Genomic DNA, 7,352 nt, shown 5'->3' with positions numbered 1-7,352 from the left:
TATATATATACACATACATATATTACCTGTATTACTTTAAAATTTGAATTCAGATATATTCATCATTATAAGACAATCACACAAGAACCGAATCATCAGGATACGTACTTATTTATATTCAAAGAAGCGCTGGACATAAAGAACGACACGTCAAAAATGAATGGATAACGGAAATCTTTCATTATTGAATACTTCCATTATAAGCGGTCAACTGGCAGAAATAACGAGGCTGTTGGATAGAATGTCTTGTGTTGTTACTTCCTGATATCGGTGCTCTGATTTCAAATCCCGTCGAAGTCATCATTGTTTATCGTTCTTTCGGGAACAAAACCTCTTTCTTCCTTTCTTTCTTTCTTTCTTTCTTTCTTTCCCTAACCTCTCTCTCTCTCTCTCTCTTCCTGCACACTATCTACAATTATATTGTCCCATTGTATCACGTCGGTTTGTCCCCAGAATTGCTTGTCTACGGAATACTCAGCCACTTACTCGTCAATTTCATGAGTAGGAATCCAAGTTAGCTGAACAACTGAATGCTCATCGTCGAGACCGACGGTAACACCACCTATTCGATATTTTCATTATTGCTCACCTTTAATAAAACAATATTCCAGAGTTGTATTATGGAAATTACTTCGCATTGATGCTCAGTTTGGTGAAAATTTTCGCTGAACGCCGTCGCATGGATTCTTAATGCGTAAAAACATCAACATAGCTTCGTTTTTCCCTCAATAATTTTGGGCGTTTGGAATGTGTGATAACACTAGAAAGAAGGGCTACCTAATACATGTAAATGATATGAGTATGGCAGCATCAATACCATTTGTTCAGCAATGCGAGGCTCCAGGAACCAAAGGGATTATGGATGAATGACATGCGCATAATGGATAGGCAACTGTTAATTATCAGCATCGTAAGGTTAATCACTCTCGTGACGGCAATAACCTCATTACGAGAGCGCGTACTAACAATGTTAAGGAATTCTAACAAACGTTTAAAAAGCCATTAAGAAGAATCAGTGAGAGTCAAGGTGAATTAAAATGGTTCTACTAATACGAATGCCAGTCTAGACATTAAATTTCCCGAGTTTGACTATGGGAAGAGTAGAATTCTGACGATTCATTAACACAAAATGTTCTACTACAATTCAGCTAGTCATTATACGAGGTGGTATCAAAAAGTTCCCGGACTAGTTATGTAGCGCGCCAACAGATGGCAGTGTACTGAGTGACATTGCTGTGTCTACTTCGCAAGCTGGAAATTTGTGTTTTAGTGATTTTATGTGTACTATAGTCTGCGATTTTGTTACGAACAAGAAGTTGGAACAAAAAGCCAACGTGAAATTTTGCGTTAAACTTAAGAAGTTTGCTACAGAGTCATGTATGCTTCGGTAAGCTTACGGTGACGAGGCAATGGCTTGTACGCAATGTTTCGAGTGATATGGGCACTTCAAAAGTTGAAGGTCGTCCCTAGAAGACGATGAGTTATCTAGAAGACCTGTCACGAGCATCACTCCCGGAAATGTAGAGAAAATTCATCAGCTTGAGCATGAGGATCGTCGGAGGAAATCAACGACATTGCTGATGTTGTTGGTCTAACGTATGGGTCCTAACGTCAGAATTGAACATGTGGCGTGTCTCTGCTAAGTTTGTCCCCGCCTGCTGACCACTGAAGAGAGAGAACATCGTATCGAAGTCTGTCAAGATCTACCTCAGCGTGCTGCTGATGACCCATCTTTCATGTCAAGGATCCTCACTGGTGATGAGAGTTGGGTCTATGGGTACGACCCTGAGACGAAGAATCAGTCGTCACAATGAAAGAGCCCTTCATCTCCACGACCAAAGGAGGCACGACAGGGCTGCTGCTCATCGTTTTTCCGACATCCGCGGTATTGTGCCCGCCAGGGCTAGACCGTCAATCGACAGTTCTACTGCGACGTTTTGAAGCATCTGACGGGAACATTCGGCGAAAGTAACCGGATCTGAGGAGCGCGAAGAATTGGATTCTTCACCAAGTTCTCAGTCGTTTCTCACCAAAAACAACTTGGTATCGCTTCCGCACCCGCTAGATTTAGCCCCTGCAGAGGGGACTTCAATCTCTTCCCCCAAATGAAAATGCAGCTCAAAGGTTACCGTTTTATTAAACATAACTAAAACGGGAACTTTTTGATACCACCTCTTACATATAAGTGAGTGTGTGTGTGTGTGCGCGAGTTTAATTATTTTTTGCCGATGGAGATAGAAAGAGCCAGACAATATGAATTATATTATTAAAAATATAATTTAAATATGTACGTACATACGTACGTACATACATAATCCATCCATCCGTCCATCCGTCCACCCATCCATCCATCCATCCATCCATCCATACATACATACATATCATGACCTAACTGTTACTTTCTCAGATACAGCATGGAATTTTGTCAGTGAACAGGTCGCGGTCTCAAAGCGACGAAAATATTTTGACAAATTAAATTTAAATGTTGAAGTGTGTTTTTAAATGGCTTATAAACACCTTCCACGCTGCAATTGTTTTTGTTTCAGCGCACGATTTCAGATCATGTCACTTGCTATGCAAGTACATCTCCGTAATATATATATAAAAATATAAATGAATTAGAAATGAATTACAATCCTTTACAACTCTATATGACCCCACTATGCTCCATGCGATTCTTTATTCTTTATTTGTGCAGCTGAAGATGGCACTGCATTTAAATTGAAGTAATGATTGCATTGTTCAATTAAATGGAGCCGCTTGAAACGGTCGTACTGCATCACTACTTGATATCCAGTTGCTTATTTTAATTTTATTCACCTTACATCGGGCTGTGCGGATAATACCGGACTGACTTGGTGCTTCAACTTAAGTACCTAATTCAACCGAATCTAACTTATTTATAATATTGTCCTATTTTATTGTATATTTGTGCGTTTCGTTTACTTCGTCTTAACCCAATGCAATATATGCTATTTCAAAATTGCGAAAGTGAAAAATATAGCATTCTTGAGCATACAAGCGGGCGCAGGCACGAGCACACACAGAAATGCACCCACCCCCATCTACACACGCGCGCGCGCGCGCATCACACTCATGCACTCACGAACGTGCAGTTCAGCTTTTTGTTTGTTTTTTTTTACTAAGGACGATGAAAAGCAATAAATTCCACAAACGCAAACTATCATATGTTTTCACGTGTTAATGTCTCATATCTGTACATAAGTATGTATATACATTGAAATACCCGAGAAGCATACGCACGCACGCACGCACGCACGCAAGCACACACACACGCACACATGCACACATGCACAAACACACACACCTTGTCTCTCTCACACACATACACGCGTGCCCACGCATGAACATACGCATGTAGATGCCCCTACGTATTTATATTCAAGAGTATTCACACTTGTACAGCCTTACGTATATGTACATATCTTCTTTAAGATGTTTATGAAACACTGATAATACATATATGTATGTATGTATGTATGTATAAGTGTGTGTGCGCGTGTGCGTGTGCGTGTGTGCGTGCATGTATGTATATATATATGTGTGAAAAAAATACAGCAGATGTTATTGACTTTACGTTCTGCGAACCTGGAGGAATGTTCCAATAATATATACACACCAGTAATGTGAAGTCTCTAATTGAGCATTGCCTGGCCTTCTCTGCCCTGTATGAAACATCTTAAATCTGTGTCTACTTCGTGGCGTGATTTATTTGTTATGAAACACCTTATTCAAATGATGATGAAACTGTTACATCAAACTTGACGGCATGGGCAAGCCGATGTAAATATTACATAAATGGCTTCCATGCGGATTGTTAACTGCAGTTTTATTTCTTTTTCTTTTCTCTCTTTTTCTCCCTAGTTTCTTTTTTAGTTCTCTTTTTGAAAATTCTTTCTTACGTAGTCGTTATCAAACATTCACAAAGTAAGAAGAAAAAATAATAAACAGATTGCTTTTAGAATTATGATTTAGAAATTTACATTTGTCTTTTCTTGATTTCGCCATCTTAGATCGGATATAAGTACATTTGCAGGACAACACTTCTTGAAAGGTGACACCAGTTTAACTTCAGAGCGGAAAACTAATTTATTTCTATACCCATTCAAGGGTTGATTGCTTAAATGGATATCGTGATATTACGATTTCTTCCTATAGTAGTTACCTAGAGATTTTGAATACGGATATCTCCCTATAAATTGCAACGATCTATAGAGGCCGTCAACGCAAATAAAGGAAGTTTAGATAACAAAATGGATTCTTTGAACTAATTAGCCATACACCAAACTGAAAGTTTTTACACACTATAAGATATACGAGTTCATAATTTGAACAAAAGAACATAAGATATACAAAATGCTGTTCATTTCGTTGCTCACTGACGACCATCGTATCGACGAGAATCTATTACTTGGTAACCAGGTTTCGTATCCTCAATAAGCTTTCATTTCCTCAATATACTTTCATATAAACAAGCTGAACTATTTAACAACCCCACTAACACCCACAGAATGGAAGAAATTCCACAATTTGCAATTTTACTGCCTCACTCTAAATAGAGTTAAATATTTTACATCAAAACCACAAATTATTATAGTTATTCGTTAGACGTTACCTCTACTTTTTCATTTCACTCTAAAGCTGAGATGGCTACATGACTACGCTGATCAAAGGAATGTAATAGCTGCAGATATTAGCAAGTAGGCTTTGCTGATACTGAACTAGGAGTTTCTATTATTATTTTTACTATTATCGTTATATTTATTATTGCCGTTGTTGCCTTTGCTGACACAGCAATTATCAATATTGTCATTCTTTCTGTTTTTGTTATGGCAGCATTACTGTCTTTACAAATAAAAGTTGGGCACTCCAAATATTCGGCTGAATCTAACCAATCAGAAGGATGCATATTTCATATAACGTCCCCATGTAAACAACCACGTTAGGTAATGCTGAGCTGAAGTTCACCTTACATTCAGACATCCTTTCATATGTCTGCTCTTATGTAATGTTATACGTGCAGACAAGGTCAACCCTCACCATCGTTTAGTGACTTCTAGCTGCATCTCATTACAGTCTTTTAAACTCAAGTTAGTAAACATATTTATATATTTTGAAATATTTTTCTCTCTCTCTGATTTTCTTCATCCCTTGCCTTTCTCTCTCTCTCCCTTTCTTTATCGTTCTCTCTCTCCCTTTCTTTATCGTTCTCTCTCTCTCCCTTTCTTTATCGTTCTCTCTCTCTCTCTCTCTCTCTCTCTCTCTCTCTCTCTCTCTCTCTCTCACACGCTCGCCCGTGCGCTCTCATCTTTTTCTTCCTTCTTTATTTGTCTGACTGAATCTTTCTTACTCTCTCGACAAACTCAATTTTTATTCTTTCCTTATCAGTAGTGTGAAGCCGCAACTTTCTAAACCACACTTCTTTCTTCTTTCTTTCTTTCTTTCTTTCTTTCTTTCTTTCTTTCTTTCTTTCTTTCTAGTTCTATCGTTCTTTCCTTCTCTTTGCTTCGGATCTTTCTTCCTTATCCCAATAACTCTTTCCTTTACTGCATTCCCAATAATATATACCCTTAACCCCCACCCATGAAGCCGAAAGAAAATGTAAATTGTTATAAAGAGAAAATGAGAAGAGAATTAACTCTCAGGTCACCGACGAAACATGACATGTGTTGGTTTCAATGCTATTTGTTTGTTCAACGACGATCATCATAAATTGCCTCCTGTTAATTCCAGCTCATTTGAAATAGTACAACTTTGAATCGGGATGTTGAGTCAGCAAAATCAAATGGTGTCGAGTATACATCTGTTATTTTTCTAACTGTAATAACCATCAGTTATTTGACACATTTACTGAGAATGTTCTAGCCGTGATATTCACTTCACAAGAGAATCCTGGTTTTAAGATGTTGTCTCGAACGGTTATATTTAGACATTGTTACTTTTAGAGGCAGTCAAGAGTATCCTCGTTTCAAAGCTGTAACTTACAGTTATATTTAGATATTTTGCTACACTTTAATAATGAAATAAATACTTTAATCATTTAGCACAAAAAAGTTATTTTGACCTCGTGTTTTGTCTTAAAAAGTACGTAAATGAACACCGAAATAAAATTAATATTACACCCAAGCAGAGGAAGAGTTAAAATCCCATAACAGTGAAATGGTTTGCATCTCCGGTTGAAGTTATTAAATTTCATTCTGCTAAGATGAAGATACAGATTTTTGTCAAGTAAAAAAAGATACCGATCTTCTATATCTATAAGTTTCGATGTTTGTTAGTCTTAAACGACACCATTTCTCAACGAAACTTTACCAAACATTTCAAAGGGAATTCGGATGCAACCCGGAATACTATATGAGCAAAAAACCAAAAAATTCAAGCCCGAGGTTTCCTTTAAGTAAAAGAAAAAAGAGATGTAGATAGGCTGTTAACTGTAAGGGAGTTGTAGTTGAGTAGCGGAATTGGTGAGGCACAGAATTGTGAGGCACAGAAATGTTGTTATTTTGTCACATCAAACCGTTTTTATTTTTTCTTTCAGTTTTTCTTTATATTTCTCTATCACAGACGCACAAACACTTGGGTGAACGTTTATGAATATGTGTATATGTATGTGGTGTGTGTGTGTGTGTATGTGTGTGTGTATGTGTGCAAACTACTTACCACACAGCCACTCCTGTGTGCGCGTGTGTATATGTGTGTGTGCGCGCACAGATATGTGTGTGTGTGTGGGGGGGGGGGAAACAAACTTAGAGTAGCATCGTCATAAAATTTTCATATGTAAGTCACATCTTTGAAATACCATGAAAGACAGAAAATAATTCATTATTTCCTTGTTTCACATTTTGATTTGTTTATATTTCTTAAATATTCAGTTTTTGTTTTTACTTTGTAAGTTAGATTGTAAAATTTTAGAATGCTCCGTTATATTGTAAATATTGTAAAAAAATTATCTCTAATTTTGGCAGAAAGCAAGCAATTTAATGGGAGGGAGTCGACTACATCAACCCCAGTATTTGACTGGTACTTTATCGATCTTTACCCCACCCGAAAGATGAAAAGGAAAGTCAATATCAACAGAATTGTACAGCTTCAGAAGCTATACAAAAAAAAAATATTATTCTTTCATAGTTTCATGTTTAAAGTTATTCATACTCCAAAAAAACGATCAATGTTTTTTTTTTTTTTATTATTATTATTAGGTATTAAACCCTGTTAATTTTTGAAATATTAAAGGTCTGGAAGAGATACCGCAAATCACTTTGTCCAACACGACTCACGATTCACGATTCTGCCAGCACGCTGCCTTAAATATTTCCAAAATTAACAGTTCC

This window comes from Octopus bimaculoides, chromosome 1 (genome assembly GCF_001194135.2).
Source record: "Octopus bimaculoides isolate UCB-OBI-ISO-001 chromosome 1, ASM119413v2, whole genome shotgun sequence".
NCBI classification, from domain to species: domain Eukaryota; kingdom Metazoa; phylum Mollusca; class Cephalopoda; order Octopoda; family Octopodidae; genus Octopus; species Octopus bimaculoides.
This window is presented reverse-complemented; position numbering follows the sequence as displayed.